Source organism: Magnolia sinica, chromosome 17, assembly GCF_029962835.1.
Source record: "Magnolia sinica isolate HGM2019 chromosome 17, MsV1, whole genome shotgun sequence".
NCBI lineage: Eukaryota > Viridiplantae > Streptophyta > Magnoliopsida > Magnoliales > Magnoliaceae > Magnolia > Magnolia sinica.
This window is the reverse complement of record NC_080589.1, coordinates 61,487,515-61,500,116: the sequence shown is the minus strand read 5'-3', so window position 1 is coordinate 61,500,116 and position 12,602 is coordinate 61,487,515.

The following is a 12,602-nucleotide window of genomic DNA, read 5'->3' as shown; positions in this document are numbered from 1 at the left end:
TAACGGATGGACGACGTCCGTTTTGCGGACGGTAGTGGGCCCCACAGTGTAATTTTTCGGATGATCCAAGCCATCCATCGTGTAGAGGGTCTCAAATACTATAAACCCTTGCTAAAATTTTACACCCAAGCGTGCACATGTGCACGATACAGAGGCCACAAGCAGGCACTCCTGCAACGTTCAAAATGAATTTTGGCATGATTTCTTCTTTGGGCCTCATGAATGGACGTTCAAAACTACCCATTCTTGACCGAAATTTCGTCCTGAATCCAATGGACGGGGTGGATTTCTCCAAAAATACCTCTGTGGGGCTCACCAAACACGTCAGCGCCTCTGCGTAAGCCTTACGCGCGTTCGGGAAATCTGGGATTTGCGGGAGGTAGTGGGTCACGATCATTAACATTTTGAGTGATCCAGACCATCTAATGTGTCTACAGGGAGGCCAATACCCTAGCCAAGATTTCAGAATTGTCAGGAAGGTCGATATCACGTCGCAAAGACACTCCAAACGCAAGTCGTTTTGCGTTTTTACTGCGCAGACGAACTCAGTTGCTGCGAAAGCTCTTCTATTCCGACTCCAACACAGTCTCTTATGCGAAAAACTTCTGTATGGAGGACGAAAATTGGGTGCCGACGAGAGTGCTATAAAAAAAGAGAGAGAGAAAGTGTAAGGAAAAGACGGGTCTCGGTTTTGAGGTTGGAATGTGAGGAAGAAAAGTGAAAGAAGAAGACAGGGAGCAGCAGGTGGGTGCGTTTTCTGCTGGACCGTGGGATGGTTTTGTTGGATCGTGGGACAGCTACGGAATGGAAGAAAAGAGAGGAGATCAGCGCTCGTTTTGGGGACGTTTGAAGGGATCTCTCTGGTGTAAACGAGAAGTGATTTTTTGTTCTCTTCTTCCTTCTTGTTCTTTTCTTTCCCTTTTTCTTTTGATTAGTTATTTATTTTAGCCCATTCATGTGTGGCTAAACCCTTTAGCTAGGGCTAAGGGGTGAAGCTTGTGGCGTGATGGGAGATTCTACTTTGTGCCTTTAAATTTCATAAACTGAACTTGATTTAGTGATGATTATAAGGAATATTTTTCTTAGTCTTTAATGGTCTGTTGTGACTGAAATTACAATGGGTTTGCAATGGCTCTGAATATTTCTTTCCCTTTTTTATGTTTATAAAGTCAGGAAGCCCTGTTGTTCACTATCGTCTCCTGGGCATGGTTGGATGATCGCACCCTTCCTAACTTTCATGTACTTTTGATTGGTTGGTAATTAGTTTTGTCTCCTGAGCATGGTTAGATGATGGAATCCATTCTAATTCATATACCTTTCATCTCTTGAAAACCAGATCAAGTAAGTTCAGTTTGATCTCCCTGATCCCTATAAGTGGATCCTCTGAATCCCTAGTTTCCCTTCCTCTGAATTCATTAAAGTTTTAGATAATTATTCCACAATTATTTCTTAAATTCTATTTTGTTTAGATTACATCTTAGTCTAGTTCTAGTTCTACTTGGTTTCAGATAACGTACAGATATCAGTCCCTGTGGATTCGACCTCGGTCTTACCGAGTTTATTACTACATCACAACCCTATACTTGGGGAGTGAACAGTATGGATACATCATGCATGGTTTTATGATAAAACACATGTATGTATGTGTGTATATGTATGCATGCACGCATGGATGGATGAAACGTATGCTTGCATGCATGGATGGATTTATGTGTGTGTATATGTATGTATGTATGCATGCATGGATGTTGTGTGATTATTGTGTTATTATTTAACTTATTTCTTACTATAGCACATGCTCTTAATGGTTACCATCAAACTTGGGGCTATTAGTTTTGGATAACAACCATTAGTTTTATGAGATTTAAGTGATTATTGTGTTATTATTTAACTTATTTCTTACTATAGCACATGCTCTTAAGCCCTATTAAATAAAAATTTATTATACATGCAGGTTTTTTCTTTTTCTATTTTATTCCTATGTGTAAATATTTATATTTTTTTTCCTTTTTCTATTTTATATTTATTTATTCCTATTGATGGTTACCAATGATTTTTATCCACCCATTCGATGGACACCATTTCAGTGGTTAGGATGTTCAATCAGCATAGTTTTGAAATATTCTCAATCCACAGTGGACTTTTGAAATCATATGAGTGGACTTTTTCTATGGTTGTTGGTTTAAAACATGACTTTTGCAAACCAACAAACCCAATTCTCACTTTAACTGATAAGACCCAAAAATATTAATTTTTTTTCTTTTAAAAAAATAGACACATGATTTCTCCACACTTGAACAATCACCTATCACAACCAACAGATAACTTCTATTAATTGCCTGAATCAATAAAATAATCCAAACTCAATTAATGAGTCTTTTGGATGCATGCTAATGGTTTAAGTTATAAATGATTTACATCTTTATAGCCTGTCTTGTTTGGCTTTAAGTTGTAAATGATTTACAAGTAAACGATTGTCTATGTTTGTGTAGCCCGCAAATTGTTTAAGCCTTGTAAATGGATATATATATATATATATATATATATAGATCTTTATTTTTTTATGATTAGTGACCACATGTGTGGTGTGTTTTGACAGTTTATGAAAAGCCTCTTATTTATTGTATCTCACTTTTTATATGCCGCATGCACGTGATATCAGAAATGGATTTGACGCACCCAAGCAAGAATTGGATGGCGAAAGATATATTGAGTGATGAATACATTAAAAGCATTGAATCGTTTATTATTTTTGCAAAAAGGAATTCGAGAGGTGTTGATTGGTATAGTTGTCCTTGTGCTAGATGTTGTAATGTGCGTGGGAAGAAAATACTAAGTACAGTTTCTGAGCATTTGATTATGAATGGTATAGATCAGACATACACAGCTTGGTTTTTTCATGGAGAACAACTTCCCAATATGGGCGTCAATGCCAAGGCTCCTAGTACATCTGCTACTGATTGTAATGAAGAGTTGTTGCCCAGAATGGTTGTTTAGTTAATGATACTTTTGGTTGTGTTCAACCCGTTGACTTAGATGCATGTATGAATGAGGTCAATGAGGAACATGGTAGTCAGCCTCAAGATGACATAGACAATGATACTCAGTATAATAAATTAAGGGAGGATGCGGTACAACCCCTATATCCATCGTGTAAACGTGAGTATACAAAGTTGTCAGTGACAGTTGAGTTGATGAGTACGAAAGCTAGATATCAGTGGTCAGATAATAGCTTTACGAGTTTATTGCAACTACTCAAGAAGATTTTTCCAAGAGAGAACTCTTTGCCAGATAGTACCTATAATGCAAAGAGATTGATTAGTTCATTGGGTATGAACTATGAGGTAATACATGCATGCCGTAATAATTGTATTCTGTACTGGAAGGAGTATGCTAATAAGGAAAGTTGTCCTACATGTAAAGTAAGCAGATGTAAAGTGAAAGTGTTGTAAGTCAAGAGTCTCACATGTACCATGGAAGGTGGTAAGATACTTTCCATTAACACCAAGGTTACAAAGACTTTACAACATATCATAGATTACAGAGAATATGTTATGCCATTTAAAGGGGGCTAAAAATGAGTCGTACATGTGTCATCCTGTGGATTCTTCTATGTGGAAGTTTGTAGATAGAAAATTTAGTGATTTTGCTGCGGATCCACGTAACGTTCGGTTGGGACTTGCAACAGACGAATTCAACTCCTTTGGGTATATGAGCATCTCATATAGTTGCTGGCCTGTTATGGTTGTTCCATACAATCTTCCACCTCATTTATGCATGCGGAAGGAATTTATTATGTTAACACTTTTAATTCCCGAAAAAAATGGTCCAGGGTATGACATCGACATATATTTACAACCATTAATTGAAGAATTAAATGAATTGTGGAAAGGGTCGATAACATATGACTCGTTTGGGAAGAACAGGTATACAATGAAGGCGATTTTATTATGGGCAATACATAATTTTCCAGCCTATGGACATCTTTCTAAGTGTAGGACAGGAGGAAAGTATGCATGTCCTGTTTGTAGTGAGGAGACTGACTCTGTTTGGCTAAAACATGGAAAGAAGTTTGCTTATATGGGGCACAGAAGATTCCTCCCAAGAGCTCATATCTTTAGGAGCCAAAGATCTCGATTCAATGGGAATGATGAAAATCAGCAGGCTCCAAAGCGTTTGTCTAGAGAACTGGTATTGGTTAAAATGAATAATATACAAACCAAGTTCGGAAAGTATATAGGAAATAAGAGGAAGAAGACCATAGATGAGGAGTCTAACCTTACTGCTAGTTGAAGAGATCAATCTTCTTTATATTACCGTATTGGGAGCATATGCCCATTCGTCATAATTTGGATGTGATGCATATCGAGAAAAATGTTACTGAGAACCTTATTGCAACAATCATGGACATGAAGGACAAGTCTAAAGATGGTTTACAAGGCCGTCAGGATCTTATGGCTATGAAGATAAAATTAAAATATTGGCCAGAGGAAAAAAATGGTAAGTTGTTATTGCCTAAGGCTCCTTTCACATTATCCAGATCTGAAAGAGAACTAATTTGTCAAACCTTGAGTGATTTGAAAGTTCCATGAGGGTATAGTGCAAACTGGAAACATCAATCAGTATGGATGACTATCATCTCAAGGGCTTTAAGTCACATAATTATCACATTCTAATGCAGCAGTTACTACCCGTATTATTGATGCATTCATTCAAGAAAGAAAAGTCATTGCGCGCCACCAGTATACAATTGTCAAGATTCTTTAACGTCATATGTTTTAAAGAAATTCATCGTATGGAGCTTCAAGAAATGAAAAATAAAATAGTGGAAACATTATGTATTTTCGAAAAGTATTTTCCACCATTATTTTTCATTTCTATGACACACCTTGTTGTGCACTTGTCGGAGGAGGCACAAGTTTGCGGACTTGTCAGATATCGATGGATGTATCCTTTTGAGAGGTAACTTTAACTGTTTTAATTTATTAACTTTTTCAAAATAGCTTATATTTTTTCATCAATACCTGACTTCAATATTTAGCAGGATGATGAGAACATAGAAGAAGTATATGATGAATCAAGCTTACCTAGAGGGCTGTATTGTGGAACGCTACATTATAGAGGAATCTATGATATACTGCATAGAATACTATCCTAATAATACAATAGGAGGTCATAAGCAAGGACTAAAAATATTCAGTGATGATGAAAATGCTGGTGATTCCCAGAATGATTAGAAAGGAAAAGTTTATGATCTTACTATAGTGCAATACTAACAAGCACGCAGATGGGTTTTGCAACATCACGTTGAAAATCATCAATGGGAGGAGTAAGTTAATGAAGTATATTATTCTTTTTTATATTTTTAAATGGCTTATGGTAATAAACATTGTTATATATATAATTAATTGCTATAATTTGAAATTTGTAGGAAGTACCAAACATACATCCAGGGCTAAACACGTACGGGACAAAATCGAAAGGGTAATCTGTCAATAGGAAAACCAGTGGAATACATTCCTTGGTTAAGGCATCAACTACATAATCAAGAAATGTCTCAATTTAAGAGAATTGTCGATGATTAGTGACCACATGTGTGGTGTGTTTTGACAGTTTATGAAAAGCCTCTTATTTATTGTATCTCACTTTTTATATGCCGCATGCACGTGATATCAGAAATGGATTTGACGTACCCAAGCAAGAATTGGATGGCGAAAGATATATTGAGTGATGAATACATTAAAAGCATTGAATCGTTTATTATTTTTGCAAAAAGGAATTCGAGAGGTGTTGATTGGTATAGTTGTCCTTGTGCTAGATGTTGTAATGTGCGTGGGAAGAAAATACTAAGTACAGTTTCTGAGCATTTGATTATGAATGGTATAGATCAGACATACACAGCTTAGTTTTTTCATGGAGAACAACTTCCCAATATGGGCGTCAATGCCAAGGCTCCTAGTACATCTGCTACTGATTGTAATGAAGAGTTGTTGCCCAGAATGGTTGTTTAGTTAATGATACTTTTGGTCGTGTTCAACCCGTTGACTTAGATGCATGTATGAATGAGGTCAATGAGGAACATGGTAGTCAGCCTCAAGATGACATAGACAATAATACTCAGTATAATAAATTAAGGGAGGATGCGGTACAACCCCTATATCCATCGTGTAAACGTGAGTATACAAAGTTGTCAGTGACAGTTGAGTTGATGAGTACGAAAGCTAGATATCAGTGGTCAGATAATAGCTTTACGAGTTTATTGCAACTGCTCAAGAAGATTTTTCCAAGAGAGAACTCTTTGCCAGATAGTACCTATAATGCAAAGAGATTGATTAGTTCATTGGGTATGAACTATGAGGTAATACATGCATGCCGTAATGATTGTATTCTGTACTGGAAGGAGTATGCTAATAAGGAAAGTTGTCTTACATGTAAAGTAAGCAGATGTAAAGTGAAAGTGTTGTAAGTCAAGAGTCTCACATGTACCATGGAAGGTGGTAAGATACTTCCCATTAACACCAAGGTTACAAAGACTTTACAACATATCATAGATTACAGAGAATATGTTATGCCATTTAAAGGGGGCTAAAAATGAGTCGTACATGTGTCATCCTGTGGATTCTTCTATGTGGAAGTTTGTAGATAGAAAATTTAGTGATTTTGCTGCGGATCCACGTAACGTTCGGTTGGGACTTGCAACAGACGAATTCAACCCCTTTGGGTATATGAGCATCTCATATAGTTGCTGGCCTGTTATGGTTGTTCCATACAATCTTCCACCTCATTTATGCATGCAGAAGGAATTTATTATGTTAACACTTTTAATTCCCGAAAAAAATGGTCCAGGGTATGACATCAACATATATTTACAACCATTAATTGAAGAATTAAATGAATTGTGGAAAGGGTCGATAACATATGACTCATTTGGGAAGAACAGGTATACAATGAAGGTGATTTTATTATGGGCAATACATAATTTTCCAGCCTATGGACATCTTTCTAGGTGTAGGACAGGAGGAAAGTATGCATGTCCTGTTTGTAGTGAGGAGACTGACTCTGTTTGGCTAAAACATGGAAAGAAGTTTGCTTATATGGGGCACAGAAGATTCCTCCCAAGAGCTCATATCTTTAGGAGCCAAAGATCTCGATTCAATGGGAATGATGAAAACCAGCAGGCTCCAAAGCGTTTGTCTAGAGAACTGGTATTGGTTAAAATGAATAATATACAAACTAAGTTCGGAAAGTATATAGGAAATAAGAGGAAGAAGACCATAGATGAGGAGTCTAACCTTACTGCTAGTCGAAGAGATCAATTTTCTTTATATTACCGTATTGGGAGCATATGCCCATTCGTCATAATTTGGATGTGATGCATATCGAGAAAAATGTTACTGAGAACCTTATTGCAACAATCATGGACATGAAGGACAAGTCTAAAGATGGTTTATAAGGCCGTCAGGATCTTATGGCTATGAAGATAAAATTAAAATATTGGCCAGAGGAAAAAAAATGGTAAGTTGTTATTGCCTAAGGCTCCTTTCACATTATCCAGATCTGAAAGAGAACTAATTTGTCAAACCTTGAGTGATTTGAAAGTTCCATGAGGGTATAGTGCAAACTGGAAACATCAATCAGTATGGATGACTATCATCTCAAGGGCTTTAAGTCACATAATTATCACATTCTAATGCAGCAGTTACTACCCGTATTATTGATGCATTCATTCAAGAAAGAAAAGTCATTGCGCTCCACCAGTATACAATTGTCAAGATTCTTTAACGTCATATGTTTTAAAGAAATTCATCGTATGGAGCTTCAAGAAATGAAAAATAAAATAGTGGAAACATTATGTATTTTCGAAAAGTATTTTCCACCATTGTTTTTCATTTCTATGACACACCTTGTTGTGCACTTGTCGGAGGAGGCACAAGTTTGCGGACTTGTCAGATATCGATGGATGTATCCTTTTGAGAGGTAACTTTAACTGTTTTAATTTATTAACTTTTTCAAAATAGCTTATATTTTTTCATCAATACCTGACTTCAATATTTAGCAGGATGATGAGAACATAGAAGAAGTATATGATGAATCAAGCTTACCTAGAGGGCTGTATTGTGGAACGCTACATTATAGAGGAATCTATGATATACTACATAGAATACTATCCTAATAATACAATAGGAGGTCATAAGCAAGGACGAAAAATATTCAGTGATGATGAAAATGCTGGTGATTCCCAGAATGATTAGAAAGGAAAAGTTTATGATCTTACTATAGTGCAATACTAACAAGCACGCAGATGGGTTTTGCAACATCATGTTGAAAATCATCAATGGGAGGAGTAAGTTAATGAAGTATATTATTCTTTTTTATATTTTTAAATGGCTTATGGTAATAAACATTGTTATATATATATATAATTAATTGCTATAATTTGAAATTTGTAGGAAGTACCAAACATACATTCAGGGCTAAACACGTACGGGACAAAATCAAAAGGGTAATCTGTCAATAGGAAAACCAGTGGAATACATTCCTTGGTTAAGGCATCAACTACATAATCAAGAAATGTCTCAATTTAAGAGAATTGTCGATGGTCCTGACTTCAAATGCATATCATATAATACTTACTCAGTAAATGGATATATTTTTAACCCTGCGAATTCTGAAATGAACAGAACAACACAGAACAGTGGAGCCTCAATGAAAGTGCTAACTAGCTTCAGGGCAAGCGCCAGGGATAGGAATCTTATAGAAGAAGAAGTCACTTATTATGACATCATTAGACAAATTCTTGAATTGAACTACTTCGACTTCAGAGTAGCACTCTTCAACTGTGATTGGGTGCATATTGAAGATAAATTGAATGGATGTTTCATAGATCGCGAAATAAAGTTGATATTTGTCAATCTAGGAAAGTTTAGACGAAACTTAAAGGAAGATGATGAGCCATTTATTCTTGCATCTCAGGCAGCTCAGGTCTTCTACTGTAAGGATCCAACTAGAGATGACTGCATGTTGTACTGGATGCTCCTAAGAGATTGATGAAAGATGCATATGCATTTAAAGATCCACTTGAGTTTGAGGCTAGAAGGAATGTAGGTTCTCCAGCACTTTCATTAATCGATGATTTAAATGAAGAAGATGAAGATGTACAGGAAAAATCATGGGTAGAGAGTGAGCCGAGTACCTCACGTCATAGAAAACGGAAAAGAAACTAATAAGATTCAAATCAGTTTGAAAGTGAGTTGAATTCTATTTAGTAATGATTGTTACAATTTTTTAGCTATCAAAATAATAATAGAATGCCAATTACATAATAATGAAATATTGTTTTGTTTTATAAAATTGCAGGAATTATGTCGGATTTTGGTGGTTCATCAGCTTCAGCCCAAGGAAGCAATACAACGAAGTGACTTGAATTAAATGAATATAACAACCAGTCGGAGAAACATCAGATCAGTGCCTTTCAACACATTTTTAGGGCAACTTGGCAGGACACACTATCCAATTTCATTTGCTGATTGGCGCAAAGTGTCTGGTGCAATTAAAGATAATATCTGGTCTATGGTTTTGGTTAGCATGTTTGTTCTTGATTTTATTTCTAATTCTTACTCAATAAGATTTTTTGATTATTAATTTAATGAAATAGGCCACGTACGACATCGATGATGAGTTAAAAGAATATACATTTTCGAAAGTAAGCAAAGCTTAGAAGGTATAGAAATACAATCTGCAAAAGGAATATGATAAATTCGATAATGATGTAGAAAAAAGAAGAAATTGTCCCATTGGTGTGAAGTAAGAGGATTGGGACATTTTCTTTAATCTACAATCCACAGAATTATTAATCAATCTTCGTAAGAAGGGAAAGACTTCCAGAGCATAGGTGAAATGCCCTCACACGACTGGAAGACGAGGTGCTGCTAGGACATTAGAGAAAATGGTAATTTGTACTACATTTTTTGACAATTTAATTGATGAATATAAATTCTTGTTAACTAATTTGCTTATATAATTACAACGAAAAGAAAATCCAAATACTATCATCACTAGGACCGACTTGTTTGTTGCCACTCATAGCAGATCTGATGGGTCTTACCCAACACAAACACATCTTGAAACAATGGTGAGAATAATTTTTCAGTTTTTAATCATTTTTTTATTTAAGTGCAATGAAGGAATTATTGTAACAATTATCTTCTAACAGGAAAGAATATTATCGATAGCTGGCAGTGATCCTTCCAGTAAGCATAAGGATTTAGACCACGACCCAGTTTCACAGGTTTTCCATCAATTCTACTCACTTTACATACATTGTCATTGTTTTTTTAAAAAAATAATAATATACACAGATCACTGAACTTAAAAATTATTGTTTAGGTTTGTGGTCATGATAGCAGAGGCCGTTTGGGTATTTCTAAGACTACTATGAAGGTTGCCACCCGCTACAACATAGAAGCTCGGTCAGAGAGGAATGCATGTATGTCCATTGAGGCTAAATTCGAAGCATCAATGACTCAAATGCAAGAATTTCGTATGATTGTTAAGCAACGATTTGCTAAACTTAGGCAACAAATTACTCATCAAAGCCAACTACTTCACCGCTCCCCTGATACAGCTGCATCTCAGGTATTGCATTTGCCACGATCAAATGATATAATTATTATTTTTAAAGATAAAAGTAGTATTATTATTTACATGAAACCATTATTTTATTTATAAGCCCACCGTCGATCTAGTGAGCCCTCAAGTATTCGAGAAGACTCTGTAACAACTCCATTGATGGAACAAATTTGCCAATTGAGAGATATCTGTGGTCAGACTGTTGCTAGTGGGTGGATGGTGTCAGATACTACAGGCATCCCTCTAGAATGCATCAGAGTTGTAATAGATGATATCAATGTTCGTACAACAGAGTTGTTTAATGATGACAGGACATTTGAAGATATTCAATTGGGTGAAATTGTTGTTTAGCCCAAATTCCTGATGAGAATTTGAATATTCAGTAGTTTTGTTTAACTTTTTGAACTCTAGGACATTTTGTATGACGAAAACTTGATTATTCACTGAAATTCTTTTTTGATCAAGTTACCTTTTTTATTTATTTAATCTTTAGCATCCTTTTTATCAATTATGGTTTGTTGTCATTTGTTTTTTATTAACCAAGTCACTAAAGGATTTCAATTTCAAATGTAACTGAAGTATTGACAGAATGTTGTTTCTTGTTGCAGTACGATATATAACAAGAATATACATTGATTGTGTATTTGAATTTTTTTTAAATGCATCAACCAGAAACGATTTGAGATGACGTTCAATGCTACTTTGTTAAATATGAAATTTATGACCTTTAGTAACTTGGTTAATTAAAAAGAACTACGTAGTGGCTAAATCCCAATCTAACTTTTTGGGTACGTAGGCAGCCGTTCATAATGTACTAGACACTACCAAAAAAACAGGTAAAGGCTACGGACTTAATCCGTAGCCATAGACCTAAGGCTACGGATTAAGTCCGTAGCTAGTCCGTAACACGACCGTCGTCATAGGTGCCATAACAATAGGTCTGGAACCTATGGCTACGGATTTAATCCGTAGCCATAGACCTAAGGCTATGGATTAAATCCGTAGCCTTTTCCCCTATAGCAAAAAAAAAAAAAAAACAGCTATAGATATATTTGTAGCTGAAAGTCAGTAGCAATAGGGCAAAATTTAAAAGGCTATACCTATCTGATTATTAGCTACGGATTTAATCCGTAGCTATATTGTAAATAGCTACAGATATAATCCATAGCAATTATATCTGTAGAAAAAACTTCAAACAGCTACGGATATTATTTGTAGCTGAAAGTCCGTAGCAATATGCCAAAATTAAAAAGTCTCCACCTGTTTGACTAGTGGCTACGGTCAATATCCATAGCTATTTTGTACATTGAAAAATTAAATCACCTGTTCATTCAATTACCACCTGTTCATTCAAATACCACCTGTACAATTATTCATTCATTCATCACCTGTTCATTCAATTACCACCTGTTCATTCAAATACCACTTGTACAATCATTCATTCATTCAATTACAATCATTCATTCATTCAATTACAATTACAATCCTTCATTCATTTAATTACAATTACAATCCTTCATTCAATTAATTACAATTACAATCCTTCATTCAATTAATTACAATTACAATCAAATACAGTTACAAATACAATAATGCTAAAAATACAAATCTTTAGCTTCATTAGAGAAATGTGCTCGACTTCACCGAATTTCAGTAGTTTCGTATATTCCATCATCCTACAAACAGTCATGTCATTCATAAATTAGAATGCCCATTAGAGAAAAGAAAGACAGTAAAAGAAGTGCATCACATATAACCACTTTTTTTTCTTAATGAATTAAAAAAAAAAACTCAAAGAGAAATGAAATTGACACAAAAGCAATGGTCTCACCATATGATTATAGGTTTAGGTTTGGTTTAGGTTTAGGTTATAGGTCTAGGTTTAGGTTAGGCTATAGGTTATAATTAAGTTTAGGTTATAGGTTAAGGTTTAGGTTATAGATTTTGGTTTAGGTTTAGGTTAAGGTTTAGGT